Source organism: Ooceraea biroi, chromosome 5, assembly GCF_003672135.1.
Source record: "Ooceraea biroi isolate clonal line C1 chromosome 5, Obir_v5.4, whole genome shotgun sequence".
In the NCBI taxonomy this organism is placed as follows: Eukaryota; Metazoa; Arthropoda; class Insecta; order Hymenoptera; family Formicidae; genus Ooceraea; species Ooceraea biroi.
In genome coordinates this window covers 708,945-729,267 of record NC_039510.1, presented here as the reverse complement: position 1 = coordinate 729,267, position 20,323 = coordinate 708,945, and the positions used below count along the sequence as shown (strand labels likewise).

The window sequence follows — 20,323 nt, the reverse complement described above, 5'->3', positions numbered from 1 at the left end:
CCCATATCCCGTGTAATAATATATCGTAATAATATCGGTGGTAAACAACACGCCGCGCACACATCGCTTACTTTTCGATTTCCGCCGAAAAAATTGAAATGCAATTCTTTATGATGTTATACGGCCGCATTGTCGTCGATGTAAACCGCCAACGTGACGGGCTCCATTTATCTCGGCAATATTTCCGTTCTTTGGCAAAACGTAATTTCCTTGGCGAGAGCTGCGCCCGCACGCTTTCGCCAAAAGAGGGGAAAAAAAGAGGAAAAACAGAAATATCGAATGTGAATAATTCAAATGTCATTTCTCAGTCGGATTTGTTGGTTCGGTGCCCGCATACCTGCCAGACAATATATCCGATAAAGTGCCGAAAGCAATCGCCGTCACCCCCCGTGCGGCGTAAAAAAACGAGCTTATTTATGGAGCACCCGTCGATATTCGGCCTAACTTTGACTGTCATCCTTACACCGTATCGCGAGTTCCCTATCACGGATTTCCTATCACGGGTTCGCCATCGCGATAGACGCCGATGACGTGGACCGTCCGGACTATTAACGAGTTAACTGGTGTCCCTCGGTGATTTTCTGTCTCCTTCCGTGGAAATGCTTCCGCTCAACATCACTGCAGGATGCTATACCTGTCTGTCCGTCCCGTGAAATTATTCCTTGCAATACATCGCGAACGATATCGCGCATTAACAAAACGACTACACGATGCTAACCATTTAATTAAATTGTCTGTTTTCCGACTGCGTGTAATTGAAATGTAACTTTTAGAACGGCGATGTATGAGCGTGCGTTTGCGTACATGCATGGATGCATCCCTCACAATCGCACAACTGAAAATATACTTGAAACGAGAGGCCATATTTGAGCGGAATAACTATCAGCTGCCACATCGGTTTTCCGTGTTTTATTTTATGGTTTAGTTTGTGCTTAAAATTTCGCGACTCCGAAATCGTGCGCGTGTATTCGCACGCACCCAACGTTTAACAATCAACAATCAAGTTGCCATGCGATTTATTATGATTTCTCATTGCAGAATTCAACTTATAATTTCTCGCAATTTCAATTGTGTCAGTAGCGAAAGTAACAAAATGAATCTCTCACGCTATATATATATTTCCCGGGTCAGATCTTTCTGCACGATTCGCCAACGATAAAGCGAGACTGTACATTCACTCGAAAATCTGCGTTTATTCGTCGATCAATGAACGGTCAAATATCTCTTTATCGTTGCAAATAGGACACGTTAAAATTAAATTATCCGCATGATCGTTTATTGATTAACGAATCGAAACAGAGTTTATAAGTCCGCATTATTAATCACAAACGGGCTCGTTTGTTTCGATGTAATTGCGAAATAGTCGAAACAATTAACAGCACCGGAATCTTAATTTTTCTGACACGGAAGTATTAATTTTTCCGACAAAAATACTCGAGAGTCTTGTGCAGAAGGTTTTGATTATGCAAGTTGTATATCCACGCTTTGCCAAGGCTTTTGCTTCGCGCGGGAGCCATTTGCGAGAGCGGTATGCTCGAGCGTTTTCCGGATAAGCATGAAAAACCGTGATGTGCCGCCATGGTGACCCAAAGAAGACATTCCGTACGCTAATGGTGGTGATTATCGCGAAAGCATCCAGTCTGGCTGTTGTGTTTCTTGCGTGAAAGACTTGTTAGTTCCTCCGGCCTGATCCCGCGGTGATAACCCAATTTGGCACCCGGAAACTCGACGGTAAACAACGCCGGAAGCTGTTCACGCGGGTCAAGAAGGCGCGAGTCAGCTCGCCGAGCACGCGCTCGGGGAAGTCACGTCTTCACGCGCGCACGAGAGAGGGACGGATGCACACGGCTGCTGTAAAAAGCTCGTTACGGTGCCACTTGTTGTCATACAGTTGTCGTACCACCTCTCGTCCCCTCCTACCCCCCTCCCGGAATTCTTTCGAAGACTCCATTATGACGAAAAGTTCATCTCACGGACACTGCTTTTCGCTCGCGAAGAGCTTGAAGAGAATATCGTCGTCGTGGCGGCCGGCGCTGGTGGCTTTTGTCCTTCGCGTAGAATTGCGCAGCGGTTCTGTCTATAATATATATTCACGAAGACGTGGAATCGACCAGACAACTGCAACTACAACTGCAGCCAGCGCGTATTGGGCAACAAAGATAAACCCGGGGCTTTGCAAACACCGATAAGTCAATAGCACGTAAGGAGCATTTCCCTCTTTTATTCGATCTCAGTCGCTTTTTCGATCACGCGCGAGTTTTGCTCCATCCGGGGCACGCGATTTACGCCCGCGTTATTTCGTCGATGGCTACTTTGCAGCTGGCAACTCGGCAAATACGATGAGATCGATCACCGCCGTAATTAAGAACGAATTGTTAGCATGCGCGCGGTCAGACGGACGCGTTTAAATCTCGCCGTTAAATCTCGACACGGTAATAGAGTTGAAAACGAAATTGCGTTCGGCTTATTTATATTTGTTCGTAAAAGTCCGGGCGCATGTAACAAGTGAGTCTGATAAAATTTTATAACGCAGATCGATAGCAACGAAATTGGTCGGGAGAGCACCTGAAGTATCAGGTTTTCTCTTTCTCGTGGTATTTTTTTAACGGGCGCAGATATCGGATATGCACGCAATGTTTGCAATTTTACAGAATATCCTGGAAAGTTTCTGCAACTCTTACTCGTGAATGACGGGAGTTATATATATATTATAAATTAACACGAAACGCAGTCGAAAGCGCTGAGTATACAAGCGTACACAATTTTCTACGAATACGTATATGACTTTTGCGGTTTTTACGTAAACAATTAACTGATTAATGAGAATGCGACAGAAATGAAGAACGAGTTGCGAATATGTGAATTTCGAGGCACGTGTCATTTCGCGTGGACATGACAGCTCCAAATTATTAAGCAAACGCAGTTTGCATAATCACTACATTTTTTTCGATAAAACGTTGAGACCAATAATCGATTGATGACTTTTGTGTATATTCTGTGTGTGTACGCAATATTATCAATGAGTAAAAGCAGCCGCGGGATGGTCCCTGGAAAAAGGGAAGCTGTGTGACATCGCTCCAATTATGGGCAGATTGCTATCGCGTTTTTGAAATCGACACCTTGCGCACAACGCGCCCATTGCGATGGAACACCCTTCCCGGAGGACGTCCCGGATACCGCTCGAGGGGGCGCGCGGGAGGGATGGTTTTTTTATCATCCACTTTGTCGGCCCGCCGGCGTAGATAGGCAGCCTCTGGTATTGAATTCTAGAGATACGAAATGCCGTTGAAACGATTGCACCCGCCGCCTCCGCCGCCGCGGGTACGTTCCATTTCGCGTGAATATCGAGTAGCAGGCAGCGGGAGCAGTCGACTTCCCGATCGCGAGTTATTGTCTGCTACCGACGCCTACGACACTCATCGAATTTCTTCTCCCTCCCCCCCCCCCTTCTCCCGCCGCTACCCTCTATTCCGTTTGATTCTCTGTCGCCTGCTCTCGTCTCTCTCGTGTACGATTGCACGGGTGATGTTCCGTCAGCACGATATTCCAGCTCTTTTGACCAAGAATGCTGATCGTAAGGGATGTCGATATCCTATTTAGAGTGTCTGCGTATACATATTTTGCGACGCGATGTAACTTGTCTAAAAAGAAAGCGCGAGTCGAAAGCGTCGACATATTAACATTTCGATGTTATATTCGCTCTGATATTCCGCTTCCAGGGAAATTTGATCATCGTCGTTTCTACGACATAACGCTCTCGCGTATGCGACAGCGTGTAAACAACGTTTCGCGTTCTGCGTGTAATAATTCTCTCATAAAAAGCGATTTCGGTGGCATAGACGTATAAACCTGGCTCGCGTGCCCTGCATTATTAATACGGTGGATGTAACATCAACTGACAAAATCACGCGCAAAATGCAAATCAGGCATTACTCATTCCTACGTGGCATATAAATCCATAAGCAGTGGCGTGTCGCCTGTTAAAAGAGGAAACGAGCGACGAAACGAGGGAGGAAAGAAAAAGAGACAGGCAGTGGACGGATGCGATCCGCAAAAAATGTCGTGCAATTCATTAACATTCTCCCTAATAGATATGTGTCGCCCTAATAGACGAGTGTTATCGAATCCGTCATAAATATGCAAGCCGTTGTTCATCAACTTAATATCGTCAAAATCTCGTTGAAAGGGATAGGGACAGAAAATAGTTAGGAATTTAATGAGGATTTAGTTCATGATTTTCCCAAGAAATTATGGATTCTTGTGCGGAAAGCGATAAAGATCCCAAGAAGAACTGTAATGTTTCGAAAGTGTAATTCTTAGTGAGAAATCTGCACATGTTCTAAATGGAAAATCGAAATATATACATATTCTAAATTTGCTTTTCAATATTTTTCTAATATATATTCGGATATATATTAATATTGAGTTATAACATATATTCATCATGTTTTTTTAGTTTTAATGCTTTTAATAATGAATGTTACAATCCATATTATTATTAAAAACATTAAAAAAACGGTAGGAATATATGTTATAAGACAATATATATTCAAGCGTTTCGTTAGCTATAATATAAAATAAAAAGTGAATTTTTCTCGCTTTCTATCTTATATTTTTGATAAAAACAAAACACTTGGATATAGTAAATATAAAAAAATGTATTATGTTTTACCATTGATTATTTTATAATAAATTAAAATGGAAATGAAAAAAATATGTTTTTACATTTATCTTTTTTAAATACTAGCACCACAGGCGCGCGCTATTTTATTTTTCAATATTAATAATGTTTTCGAATAATAGTATTCATCTATTATTTATTATATAATAAATAACACAAATCCTATTCTAAAAAAGGCGTTAAAAGTATTATTTATTTCATCATGTTTCATCAATACAAATTTGACAGAATTGACAGCTGCCGTTTTCACGTTCCTAAGAAATAATAAATTAATATAACCGCACTGACAGCCACTATGACATTCTGACATTCGTAACACGAAGTTCAAGTCACACGAAGTTCGAGCCAAGCGAGAGAACCAATCAGCGTCGCGGAAAAGAGGCCTCAATATTCGATAAAAAAGAACTTCACGAAGTTAACACGCCTTTTTAGAATAGGAGGATACTTTTACAATATATATTTCATAAAAATACAATAATTTCTATTCTTTAAAAATATAATTGTATTAATGCTTATAAATACGTTCACCCCCGTGCATTGGCGAACCCCGAGGCAAGATTGCTATAAAATACTTTTTTATTTCTGTAATTTTTGTCATTTCCCGTAGGCACATTCTCTTATTGTAATATCTGGAAATTATAGAAATAAAAATCCATTTAATAAACAAAAATAATCTTTCTTTTCTATGAAATATAATATTATGTCATGACCTAAATTCAAGTCGCGTTTAGATAAATCAAATTAAAGCCATATTTATAACAGAACAACATTGCTTATCGTATTTTATAGCAGGATATTAATTTTATAGCAGAATAACCTTTATAGAACAAAAAATTCTTCAAACTATCACTGTATTGAATTGAATTGCTGTCTAGATCGCGAGCTAGTTTAATCTAATAAATATATAATATAATAAAAAAGAGCAGATATTGCAAAAGGCAACAAGCTATCTTTTATTTTTTGATATGTATGTACTTGTACTTTAAAACATTTTTCGTTCACCCGATTTTTTGACAGGTGTAAATTTGACAGGTAAAACTTAGTTAATATTTAAAGATATTTCGCAGTATTGTATAGATTAGGAAACTAGAATTTTTGGCGGGCTAAATGTAAAATTTGTGTTATACCGCGAGCCGCAGCTAAATTTAGAACTAGTTTTTGCCTTCTATGTATTACTAAATAAAAGTTTTTGTATTAACAAATAAAATATTTATTCTTCCTGATAGAAAGTTCGTGCAGTTTTTAAGAAGTTATTGAACCGTTATGTTATATTCCAGGAATACGCAGCTAGATTTTTTGGCGGGCCAAATATAAAATTTGTGGTTACACCGCGGGTCGCAGTTAAATTTAGAACTTATAATTTTTGCCTTCTATGTATTACTAAATAAAAGTTTTTGTAGTAATAGATAGTCTTGTTGGACTATTGTTATTTTTGTCTATGCAACAACTTATAAAGCATATACAATATAATCAATTCATATATTAAAATTTTCTGATATTTTAGATACGAAAAGCTTTTCTGTTGTATTTTTGTTGTTCAGAAACAAGTCGAATTGAATAAAATCATTCATCGACTCCATTGGGATTAATACATCAAAATTTTCGATTCGTATACTTAAAACGTTTGATATTATTATTATTCTTCATTTTACGTATGTAGTAATGTAGCAAACATAATCAATAGCATTATTACATTGTCTTTATCATCTGTAAAGAAAGCTATCCCCAAAAATTAATATAAAAAGAATCAATACGTGACAATACATTAAAATCTAATAATGTTATATTATTACTGGTATAAATTATAAATTATAATATAAATTATAACAGTTATTAGATTTAATATTAATAGATATTAAAATTTATCTATTAATTGTAATTAGTTATTTATTAATAAATTATTACTTAATTAATTATTTATTTATTTATTTATGTTATAATTTATTATAAAATAATATTTGGTAAACCTTAAAGTATTTTATATATTTACGTTTTGTAAATATTTAAATTATGATATATAGTAATTTGAAATATACATATATATATATATATATATATATATATATATTGCCCATAAAAGGACAGATACGAATTTTTGGATTATTATTGTTACGATTTTAAACATGATATATCCATTTTGGGAAAACTTTGGAAGTTCTAAACTTTGGAAATTCTAATTTATTGGAATGTGTTTTATTAAATACCTGTTTGGAATAAAAATGACATTCTGATTAGTATTAGTAGTCTAATCTATGCAATACTTGGGAAATTTCTATGTAGAGGGGAGGAGAGATTACCCGGATGAGGTTATTCATTACCTCTTTGATGCGTAAATGCTGGAATATATGATATTTCCGTGGCGTACAATATCCGCTGATCAGGGTTTTACGTAACTGTGATCGATCAACCGCGTTCTCACTGCCTACCGCAAGGAGGAAAAGAAGCATCGCGTGCCTTCAGGAGCCAATATCTCAAGAACGAGCCATGTAATTCAAAGGTCGGCAATGCACGTTAAGCAATGTGTTCCGAGTCTCCCGGATATTTCTCAATCTATTCACGCACGACATACTTGCGCTGCTCGCATTTAACATCCAGAAACTACGTTCTACGTCTTTTTAACATAAAGTGCCTCCGTTCAAGAAAAAATTCCAGGCAGGTAAACGAGAGGACGCACGTTCGTCGTCGAATTGCAGATATCCTGGTCGTGAAATATTAACGAATCCTCCGTCATCCTCAAACGTTTTACGCATTCCCATAGGTGCATGTCGTCTCACGTATGTTTTCTCCTCTTTTTCCCAGCATCATACTTACATTTTAAGACGTAACGGGCGCGTATCATTAAATCTTTCTAGTTTACTGCGACGTAAGATAGAGCACTAAACAAAAATTGTATCACCTTGGGGGTTGAGAAGATGCGGAGAATACTTTCGCGGAATTCGGGGTAAGACCGAGAGTTGCGGTATGCCGTTCCGACAGATCTCGCGGCGTGCAAGAGAGAATGCACCGTCTTCATAAAGTAAGGGCAGAAATTTATATCCACATACGCGTCTCGCGTGCCGGCGAAAAACGGCGTTGGACGGTCACGTAACAGCATAACCAGCTCGCTGCCATCGGCTTAAACACTCGCGCGTCGGCGGCAAGTGCCTTGCAAACGCTCGTATACACTCGTGAAACTCCTTATGTTTCCGTATCTCGCACGCATTTACGCAATGCAACGCGATGCATGCGCTCGCGTGAAACCACTCAATTCCACTGCATACATCGGCTGCGTATGAACGGCAATAATCGTATCTGCGGAGTTACGATAAGAGCATGCACTCGTATCCGGTGGCTTTTCGCTCCTCCATAACTCGTTTCTGTTGCCGGTATTCGCGCTGCGTGATAGCATTTTTCCACAGCTCGCACGAATATCGCGTTCGTCAAAGGAGACGAGCGTTATCCGCGGATTTCGCGGTACAACACGCACTCTGCGTAACGAACGTTACGAGCGAGCACAGTCGGAACGAGTAGAAAGCTGTTGCTGCTATTTTTTCATTTTTTCCTCTTTTTTTGCGATTAATCTCCAGCGTTCCTCCGTGATCTTCTACGCGCGTCGAATCTCCGGTATCGATCCCTCGTGGAGAACGGTGGATTCCCCTTTGGAAATTTTAGAGCTGGGGAAACGTCCCTCGTACATCCAACTTTAACACGCGAAGGCTCTTCTCCGCAGGGCAAATACCCCAATATTTCTCCAAGCGGCGATGCAGACGCATAACATTCTTTTATGATATATTACATACGCTCAACTTGGACGTGTCTCAAGTTCCATCCCGCGTCCTGTGCATCTCCCCCAGCGATGCATTTTCGATCTTCGATCCCGCGCCGGTTGTGCCAATGAAACATATTTGTCGATTCGCCGCACCTTCCCTGCCCGATCGCGTGAAAGCCGTAAAAGAACACAGCCGGCTCTCTCGCGTCCTGAAAATCCCATTTCCAGGCAGCGCGGCGCAGAGGGATTCTCGCACAAACCACAGCGGTGCGTTCTGTAAATCCGCGACACGATTGATCCCCGTGCTAAATACGGCGATTGAAAACCCTCCGCGAAAGACCATCGCGTTCATCCTCTCTGCATCTTTCGGATTATCCGACGACGACGATGTCGACGATGACGATGTCGCGCGCGCGCGCGCGCGTAAGACCAACGCAACGTCGACATTAATCCACGTCTGGCCTATCGGGAAACGCGAAATCCAACGAGAGGCTACGGCATCCGAGGGTCTTACCGAAGGTTCACCGGTGTGCAAACACCGCTATATCATACCTGGCAGCTCACTACGTCACACGAGAGACTGAGATGTCATACCGAAAACTTGGGATCTCTGCTGGAGCCTGGCGCGTCGCACTAATCGATATCGCAGCCCTCAATTTTATGAGCCTTTTTTATTTTACGGTCTCGCTTTACGGCTGTATGTCGTAATAAAACACGTCTCCCTCTGTAGGCGCATTCAATAAATTTTAATGGAACTCTTGCGCGTGACGCGGCTGATTAAATGTACAACGAATTGATGCACTGAACTTTGTCGCGCGTGAATAACTCTATGTACATTGGTTGTTTATGTTGCGCAAGAATAATATTTCACTTATTATATCGTGCTCGTTATGTTAATCCGTCAAATGTTGACTCTATTTTGCCAGCATTAGTGATATACAATACGAAAGTACGGTGAACGCGTAAAAATATTGGACACATGTTGAACGCTCGACAACATCCGTCATTGATATTGACATTTTATGGATTTATCCGTGATAAACTGCAACGAATTTACAGCTCGCTGCACCAATATTAATAAATATATAAATTAATTAAAACAATCATAGCATCATATTCCGGCTTCGTAAAAAAATGATGCAATTATCTCGTACCATTCTGCTCAAATAAATATGAATTTAGTAGCTATTTTCTGGCGGTTATTTCGTGAAAATTGATTTGAATTGATGAGAACGCGCAAGCATTATCGCACGAGAACGCCGAGCGTCGGAGACGAAAGTTAAAAGGAATAATCGCGAACGCAAGAATCGCTAATGCGTCGAGACGATTCATGTTGAGCTCTAAGGGGCTCAGCGAAGATTAAATAAAACGGTTAGATCCAACGAGATCGCCTTAAAGCTCGCAAATGACAATCGTAATGTTAAAGACGTAAAGAGTGCTATGCGCGAGACCGGAGATCGATAGATTCCAGATCACCAGGTGAACCATTTCTGCATGTAATGAAAAAGTGAAATTGGCGTGAGGGGGAGGAAGTGGGACATCTGCCGTGGCCTTTACAGTGACGAGAGTCGTACTTATCAACGCGAGTCCCGTCATTTTGTCGCGTGCGTGGAAGAATAACGGGGTATACTACTGGACGTGCGAAGTGTCTTTCGTGGGTTATTTTATTTTTATTCCGAGAGAATTTTTCGTCTCTTTCTCTTTCGTTTTGTCTATCCCTGTACTCAAACGATTCGGGAAAGAAAGAAAGGAAGTATGTATTTTTATAATGTAATAAAAGAACGTATTCCCCGTCTCCCCTCTGGAATTCACGTGCCTCGTAAATCGATGATCGCGCTTGAAAGAGGAGAGATCGAGAAGAAATGGAACCGCAGGAGAAAAAGTACGCCCTGGAAAAGGAGAAAGGAACTCTAGGGTCGGCGAAAATTCTCCTCGCGATCGGTGCATTTACATAGGCACCGTAAAACCGCTACGTCGTCGACAGGGACAAGCGCGATATTCAGGCATCCCGGAAAGGCATTGCGACGCGAATCGACATGTGATGTATAAGGGACAGAGAGAAGTACTGGAAAAAGGAGGAAGGACAGAGGCTTCTTCCGACTGGGGTCGGAAGTGCAATGCCTTTAAGACCGGACGAGCAGTCGGCCGGATTATCGATTAAACGACAGGATGTCGTCTGTCTGTGTACGTACACCTCATACGTATAAGACGACGTTGGCGATGACGTGATCAGTGGCATCTAGCCTAGATAAATATTGAGTAAATGTACCGGCAGTCGTAGGGCGCGAGACTCTGCTCTCTCGTCTCTTCGTTTCATTCGCCGCTTTTAAATCGTCCGTCTACCGCTGATGCAAGTTGATTCTCTCGCATTGCATCGCGATAAAAGCGACTTGTCACTTAGACGACAAAAATAACAAGCAAACATTCGTCATTCAATATGATGAATTAGTTAGTGTAATGTGAGACGAAACGAGAAACGGGAATTCATCCACGGTCATTTACCGTGTAATCTCGGTTTACAGAAATTTTAGATCTCTCGGTAGATGGGAAGTCAAATTCAGAGAGTGCGGGAAAATCGACGAAAGACGAGTACTCTGCGAGAAATACGTTCGACGACGATCTAATTTTACTTTCGTTAATGACGTAACGAAGAGAAGCATCGTTTCGGCTACTACATGCGCATGGGACAATAGATTTCTTTTCCACTTTTCTCGTTCGTTACATTGCGTTCGTTACGCGGGCTATTGCGAGACTTTATGTCACGTCTTTGTTGAGCTTTCGTACGGTGCATCTTCTCCGATAGAAAAACGAAGAAAAAAAGAAAAGTGGTCGTTATCGAAGAAAGCGCAGTGCCCGATTCATTGACCCCAGGATCTTCGAGGGAAGTAGTAGAGAGGAACATTAACCGCGGTTCTCAACTCTTCAAGATCTTCCCGTTTCCTATGTCGACGTAAAAGTAATAGTTTCCACGTTGTCTCGACGGCTATAAATAAGATAGATCCCGCGAAAACTGATCTCGGATCTTCTTGCTCTTTTCACACCGCACAATTCTCCACGCCATTCTCATCGAAATTATTTGCATGCACTTTCGAGAAAATTAAATTTTACCTTTATACATAACATTTTTCTACCTTTTGCTGGTCACTTACCTACCATAAAAATATTATTTTGGCGTTCAATGTTCGTTCTATTTTACGCGATCGTTTGATTTCGCCGTTTGTTATCGTGCTGCAATGTTAAATATTATTATAAATTCCAGCATATATGTATCAGCAGTTATAAAAGCTAAATTTCATCGAATACCATTTTTTTAATAAAATATTTTCAATAAATTCCCCTGTGCGCAAAATGCGCGTTTGTTGAATTAAAAGCGAAAGAGAGGAGAAGAGAGGAAAAAGGAATCCGCGATATTAATCGCTCTAATGACGATTATATATCTGCCACCTAAAACGCTGCGAGGGAAAAAAGACCGAAGGTACCGGCATCCCTTTCGGACGGCGTTAGTCCCGACTTTTCCAATTATGTGTGACGCATTGCCCTCGCGGATCGTCGACGGTATAACTCAAGCCGCGGTGAGAAGCCCGGAGCAAACGGAGAAGATAAACGACTCGATGTACTATAAAAGAATCGACAGCGGCGGCGGTCGATGCCGAAAGCCCGAGAGAGGATCGCCGGCCGGGCGGATACCGGCGAAGAAGAAGCGGAGAGGAAGAAAGTAGATATAGGAGAGCCAAGAGCCGTCCGAGAGAGCGAGTGAAGGGTGGAGGAGACGCGATTCCGAGCGGTGCATCGTGAAATGCATCGGAGCGCATCCAGACGAGTCGGTACCGGCGCGCATCGATTTCGCGCGGGCTTATCTCGTCGATAACGTCGGAAATCCAGAGAGAAAGAGAGAGAGAGAGTTCCGTGCTCGCAGTCCCGGGACTCACCCTCCGCCCAACCTGTTCCGCGGCATGTGCGAGGGGCGAGATAACAGGATGGAAAAAAGCAGAAAAAAAAGAAACAAAATCCATGACCCAGTGCACCGTATGCGCGCAGCCGGCTGAATATTTTGTCGTCCCGGGCGCGTTGGAAATCGCGAAATTGAGCGACGGGTAGATCTCCCGGATCCGCCGTTGACGAGTGACACCGAGTTTGATCAATCGGTCATGGACGCGCGATCGGCGCAACAGGCAATTAATAATTCATCGGTCTTGCTGCGAATGCGGATGTCCTTCAACGCTCTGCCCGGCTCCGTTCTTTCGCAGAGTTTCCCCGATAGTGTACCTGTGCGTTTGAACACCGCGCGAATCTCGTCGCTCACCTTTTAACGCGTCGCGCTAACGCCATTTTCCGACAAATGCTACTTCTGTTACGACGACGCTGGAAGAATCGAGCAGAGCGAGCGCTCTTGGCGCCTTACGAGCGTATAAAGAAATCACGGCATGAAATATTCGCTCTCTCGTCATTTACGCGCGAGGAAATTAGAGAGGCAGCCGTAAAAAATGGCATTTATACCGAAATCGTAAAAGAGGAAAGATACCCCGTGCATACTTTTATTTTTTATCGTAGAAAAAAATATTACGAGCTATGCAGCTAACGATATTGCCTTTATCAGCACGTTATGCGAACGATGCTGTATGACAGATACGCGTAACGCAAAAGAGAACGAAGATCTTTGCCCCTCGATTTGTTGTTCGTTATTGAAATCGCACTACATTAAGGGTGCATTAAGCGAGACAATTCTCGAGAGTATATTTCGAATAAAGGTCTTGACAGTACTTCGAATTTAATAGCGCAACAATGGTAAAAATAGCGACGAACGCCTGGGCGGGGCGGAAGTGATTGTGGAACACGTGACGTGATTTTATTTGAGAGTCTCTGATCCGTATAAAAGAGCACGACTCTCTCTCTCTCTCTCTCTCTCTCTCTCTCTCTCTTCTAGAGCGGGCAGTGACCTGCATGAACGGGACGCGGTCCAGTCTTCTTATCAATTGTGTCATTATAAAGTTAACGATCTTGCTCGTAACAACGGCCGACCCGTTTCGAGCGAGCAAACGAGAGAGAGGGAGAGAGAGACTCTATAATCTTACGGGGTCTTTGTCCGAGCGTATTCGCTTGTGACGTTCGATTTCCCGCGAGGGCCGGAAGTCACTATTGCCATTCAAAGACCGTCCGTGTTTCCCCTTCCCCCTCCCCCGGGCGCGGTGCCCGAGGTGTAATCAATTTTAAATTGTCCGTAATCAGTGGCGCCCTTCAGCAGGTTAAAGTTTGCCTCCGCTCCGCGAAAAGCTGTTCTGATTCCGCGGAGAAAGGGCCGTTCGCGCGACTTTCGGAACAACGCCGGTAAACGCGCGCGCTTATTCTTCGTTACTGTTATTACTACGGAGTCTACGCTACGCCACACGAAACTCCACCGAGTGCCGAATGCGCGACAAGGATTTTCTGGCCGTTGCGAGCGAGTTGACGATTCGCTCTCTACCGACCACTTAACGTGAAATATATAATATCGCCCGTTTATTGAGGTCAAACCGACTCGGCGAAGTAGGTATCTGGCTTAAAGGTGGTCGCGGTGCGTGTAACTGTGGCGTATCGCGAGCTGAACAATGAAAAGGTCGGTTCCCGCGCATTCTGACCGAGCGGCGAAATCTTTTTTGGGGATTGTGGCGTAAGTCCACAATACGCGAACCTCGTAAAAACGAGAACTTGCTTTCACGGTTACGAGCGTGAGACACGATCTCTCGTCTCGTGCGGGCGCAAGCCGGGTTCGTGAAACTAAACGCCGGCCCGTTTACCCGCGGGACGCAGCTGCCTTCACGAATCCTCGCCGATAATTTGCACGCTCCGCTTCCGCTTCCGCTCCCGCTCCTGCTCCCGCCGACGCGGTAATAATTGATCGGCGAGTCTGCGACAGCTGAAACTTTCTGCATGAAATGTAGATTTTTATCGTCCCGCCAACAACCAGTCGATTTCAATCGCTCGTCGGGTAAGAACTCGGGAGATCTCTGCGAGATGGGCGATATTGAATCCTCGATGGAAATATCTTTTCGTAATAATCGGTTACGATGAGCCGCCGCTGGGAACGAGAAATCCGAGAACGAATATAAATTCGCAATCATCTTGATAATTGCTGCTTGGCACCGACGATTTTCAAGATGATTTTCAAGAATCTCGTGAAAATTTGTCAGTTGTAGAATTCATAATCAAAATTCAAATAATTTAATCAGAATTATTCGGATTTTCGGAGGCAAACTTTACGAGCTGTGAAACAAGATTTTCTCAAAGATCACACACACACACACACACACACACACACACACACACACACACACACTTGTGAGAAAAAAATAAAAGTAACAGAGCATCCATCAACAGTGTAAAGAACGAAAGTTAAGGACTGAAGCATAAAACACGAGCGAGACGCAGGGGACACTATTAATATTGCATGAGGAGAGATTATTCATCCGACTTCTTAATATTAATAAACAGCCCACCTCTCCCTTGTCTCTGTTCTCTGTTCTTTAGCTTATTCTCGATCCTTTAAACTTTATCCTCTATCCTTTAACGAACTTTGAACACGCGTCTGGGATTCACCGAGAAGATCCAAGAATAAAGAACGAAGCGCGAATTTCATTCTGCCGGATTTTCTCATCGCCAAATGTATCCTCCCCGTGCTCTTAAGGATTTCAACAATTCAACCGCGTGTGCCCTCGAGGGAGGACCGTCTATTTGACACTGTCATGTATTTCAATGCGAATTGCATCACGCGATAGTACCGCGCGTAATTACGCGCGTGCACGCACGTGCCCCGTACGTTACGAATGTTATTAGCACATTCAGGGAAACGGTAGCCATGGTATCCCGCGGGGGATGAAAGCACATCATGCCGTGAAACGGTCGGAATTGTTCGCCCTATGTGCGATCTCATCAGTTGAGTCTGTGAGCTCATTAGGATCCGTCCATCTCCTCGTTCGCCATGGTAGAACGTCAACCGGCAGCGCACCGGAAAGACAAGCGGATCGATTTCCGCAGGCGGGATGCGAAGCGTTCGCGCCGAGATTCGAGAGGATTCGCTTTGATCCGCTCTCGGCGAGTAAGATACGAATCTTTAATCCGAATTTACGATCGCGCGAGAGCGGTGGTCGACAGAAGCTCGACGAGACACTCGCGTCCACCGAGTCGAGTTTGCCGAAAGAGAATTTTCCGGCGAGAGGAGAATACGGTGCACAAGGACGCGACGGGCAGAGGGGCACGATAAAAGGAGCTGCTCCCGTGCCAAGGGGACTAAAATAGCGCGGAAGGCACCTATTTTGCATGGGCTAGAACTTGCGACGTAAAGAAAGTCGTTCCGACCTCGTCGATGGCACGTCTCTCTCTCTAAGGGAAGTGCGAAGAATGGCAAGAGCCAAGTTTGATCCGCAGATGATGGTTTTATTCGGTTCGCGCGAGTCTGGCAGGGAACATTGAAATCAGCGGACGATTGAAGAGTTTTAATCATTAAGTCGCCTTCGCTACGGAACGCTCTTCGCAGACTACGGAGATCATTTCTTCGGGTTTTGTCGTTCTTGTCTGCGACGCGCGTGGCTCGTCGCCTTATTCAAGGTTCTCGATGTCGTCGTCGATGTCGGTAGGGCATAGTAATGGCGCTAAGTTGTAAGCATCTTGCAAGAGCACGTACCCGTCGATATAACCCGGCGAATTAAATATTTAAGCGACCGGAGTGCTGAATGTCTGAGTGCCGCACACCAAGTATAAAAATGTACCAGGATGCAGCCTGTAAATACACTGTTGTGAGTGTCTCGCTGCTGCGAGATTTTATTTAACTCTGTGCCTGACACCAAGGCGCAAATGTATTCTTATGAATAAAAATCAAGGAAGATTGGCGTTTTATTTCAAGAACGATCGAACGGATCCGATGATGAATTCAGAATCGTAATTTACTCTGCAGTAAAGTACTAACGCAGATGTTAAATATTATCGTAACGTCTTAAAAGTGCCGACTGCGCTCGTTAGGTAAATTCACGGGTTAACATCCCGTCGGTCTCCGCGCCTTGTCTACCGTTCTCCGCTTTGATCTCGAATCATTTACGTCTCCGTGTGCCGATATGCAGACGTATGTCCGTGTAATCAAACGTGCTCGTGTGCAGGAGTGCATACATATTTGAGAGTCCGGAAGATTACAGGGTTCCCAGAATTAGGCACCATTGACACAGGATATGCGCGATGTACTGCAGCCTGAAGACTTTACGCGCTGCATACTCAATCGTGCGAAGGAAGAGGAAGAGAGAAGAGAGACAGCGTTACCGTGCAGTATCCAAGTGAGAGAAAACCCCCTCCGAATAAAGAATAAAGTCGCCGAATAAAGAAAAAAAAACGACGAGAAGAATATCGCTACTATGTAGGACTTACAAACGAGATCTGCGCGTACACGAGGGGCCAAGTATCGTCCGCGAATCTTATATCCGGTTGTGCAATGCGGCCGTTTCTCCTAGCATTATGAATTTTCATTCGCACTTGCGTGCAAACGGTCGCGATGGGAAACGCGATGGGAAACGCGACGGGCAACGCGATGCAAGAGACCGACCCGATTCACCACCGATGCGGCATCAATCGCGTGACGCATTTGCAATTGAAATTGCTCGCACGACCAACCGCGCCTTCGGCGAGAAGAAAACCCACCCCTCGTACCTGGTCATCCAAAATGGGCCGAATTAAATCGGTGTCGAGGCTCGCGCGAAACGATCGCATCGCGATGTAAAACGAGTGGATATGAAATGTAAATCCGTATTTATTTTTTTTATTTTTAACAAATTTTTTTCATTTTGAAGAAACGAGGGCGCATCAAATAATTTCACTGAGGCTTGCTCGGGATAATTATCGCGTGTCGAAGGAATTGACTTCCTGAATTCGCGAGAATTGTAAATTCGGCAAACATTTCCCTCTTGTCGTCTTGTCGGAGAGGAAATCTTTCTCGGCGTCGCGCTTATCCGCAGATTTATAAAGCAAACGGTGCATTACTCGCGCGCGCATCTGGTAGCTGCGAAATTTCGCGAGATTTTGCCCGGCGTGCGACATATGGCTTCTATAATCTTCGTACAGCTTATCCTCACTTTCGGTGATCTCTCGTTCCGAGTGTTCCGAGCAGCGATATTCCGGAGGGTTGAATTTTTGCGCGTGCGGATTCTCCCTCATGCCGCTCGCGATTCGCGGTACTCGTTCTTCCGGGATAACTTATGAATGTAATATCGTGAATGACATTCGTTGCGCGACTCTGAAATACCAGGGAGGGTTTAGGGAAGTCGGGTATATATCTGGCGGCACGCGAATCGTATCCGTTCAGCGAATTCGTATGCTCGACCTCGACTTTTCCAGAAACGCGTGACGTTCGTGCCGAGGGGGATGTAATTAGATCGAGCACGCTACGTTCGTATTATGCAATAGATAATGGACGCGCGGACAACGAGATAGCGCATGGAAAAATGTGAATAATTCAATCAACAAATTTCCACGAACGTTAAAGAAATATCGTTTAACGGAAAAACATTTAAGGCACCTAACTAATCTGAAAGAGGAGACAGTGTCATCGCTGAATGCCCTAAGAGAAAAGCCCTTCAAAAGCGAAAAATTCTTCCCGAATAAAGGGAAGAAACGACAAGAGCGAGGAGAATATCGCAACGAGAAATATACGCTTCACACGCGAGATCTACGTATACACGTGCGACCGAGTATCGTTCGCGAATGTTACCCAGCTATGCAAGCGGTTTCTCCTAGCTCTGCAAATCTTCATTCGCACTTGCGTGCAGCCGGTCGCGTACCGCGTTCAACGAGCGATTACGGTGCACCGTCAATGATTTCCAACTCGGTGGAAGCCCTGTCGGGCGAAAGGCCGCGTTAAAACGAAACGCGCTCAAAAGGAATATCTACTTACCGCTTAAACTGGGAACGGGTAGACCTGCGGCCGACAGTGACGAATTTCGTCGTCGAATATTAATCCCCTTCGACTTATCGGCGCGGTTATTTTCCGCAGCGGGGCCGGGCAGCCTCGTTACCTCTGATATATCGATACCAGACGCGGCACGCGGTCGCCCACCGCGAGTTTTTTCTCGCAAGAAAGCGAGAAAGAAAGAGGACGGAAATGTTCTTTCTGCACGGCGTGAGCGGGCGCATTAATGGGTGCCCCGCGAGGCGTCGCGACGTTCCCGCGTCTGCGGCGAACACGTCGCGGATGAATAATGGCCCGGCAACCTAATCGACAGTCTAGCTGTAGTCATTTTTCGTTTATTCATACACACGAGTGCCTCGTGAAAACAACGGTGGAGGTTCTCCGGACGGGAGGACGCGTCAAACGAGCGTAGCTTTTAAATACCCTGTCGAGCGTGTTTTGCGATACACGGCTGGCGCGTAAGTGACGTTTACCATATTTCATAACGTGATACACTTTGCGCTCAGTGATGTTTTTCATGAATAATAATCTCTGTGTCGGAAAGCGACGGGGCAGACTGCTCGGGGGTGCGGCATAAATAAATCATAGATTTAATATACCCCGCTGGATATCTTATGTTAGTATCGAGCGCAATGCGCGAGGGAAGAAAAGGAGTTTTACGAGGCGAATCAGAAGAGAAATAGAAAAGCAAATCGGCGCCGCGGCGAATCGGCGTGAAATGTTTCTCGCCTGCCACGTCGAGAGTATAATTGGTCGCACACAAGAGGTAGGACCGCCGATTCTTCGTGTTTTAAACAATTGCTTCTCTCTCTGCCTGCACGTTCGCACGTTTGGCGAACAGGCGCCGGTGGCAGCGACACCGTCATGCTTTAACGCGAGCGGAATTATTCATGTCACGTAGCTTGCGCTTTATACGATATTGACTGCATAGTCCCCCCGTTGAGTAAAAAAAGAGGAGAAAAGAAAAAAAAGGAAAATGCACGGTCGGAGAGGGAAACAATACCAGTGCGAAGTCGCGTCTTTAAGCTCGCTCGAGCTCGCTACAAAGCCCGCCGAGCAACGTTGAATCGGCCACGCATATCGTTTCGAATACTGAGAGCATACAAATCCGTGTGGAATGAGCGATTTGAAATAATGAATAAACACGGATTGGAGCATGCTCTATGGAGGAGATCGACGGAAATTCGGCGCTACAGGTGCGATTCGAGGGTGTCGATGAGAGTCGTCAAATAAGCGGCTATTTGCGTAGCGGCACACATAGACGCCTGAGCTCGTTATACGTGATACGGATCCGCCGAAATCCATTGTTTGATCGCTGCGTTATTTATCGCACGTGGCAGAGAGAGAAAGGAGAGAGCACCCGGCGATCATATCCGTAGCGAGACAAATCGCCCCGATCGCCCCGATAGCCTTGAAATCGCCGGTTTATGCTCGATATTTCATGTTCCGAGCATTTAGCCGCGAATATGTCGATGGTGCATCACGTTTCGTGCACGATTATTTCACTTTCGAGCCGTCTGTTTCAGCGTTTCAGCGCACCTCGCGAGAAACGCATTTAGCCGACGCGAGTTATTTAATGTTAGCTATTGTAACGTTAAGCTGAACGTTACACGTAGCAGCACAATGGCTCCCCTCGAGAGTGAGATTATTCACACTACTACGAAAAGGAGGTTACACGTTATACTTCGAAACTCCGTAACTCGCGCAGCATGTCTCCTACCCCCATACGCGCTGACTAATGACGGCACACTTGAACCGAGAGTGCAAGATGTGCTCGGAATCATCGGATTCCCCCTCATGGGCGTTTAACCCGAATGTAAAACGACGCTCGTTTCGCAGTTTCTGTCCCGATAAACGGGAGATAATCCGAGACGATAAACAGTCTTCTATTCGTGAGCAATCGAGAGCGAAAGAGTTTTATGGAACTGAACGCGTCGGCGAGTGTTGTTAGGTAACAAACTTCCTCACGCAA

The 20,323-nt window shown here is 44.3% G+C and overlaps 1 protein-coding gene across 1 annotated transcript in view; it reads left to right on the top strand.

Annotated features, from left to right (window-relative positions):
• Nucleotides 1-20,323, top strand: part of LOC105279311 (amphoterin-induced protein 2) — a 192,692-nt gene that overhangs the window by 106,604 nt on the left and 65,765 nt on the right. The gene's annotated exons all lie outside the window — the stretch shown is intronic.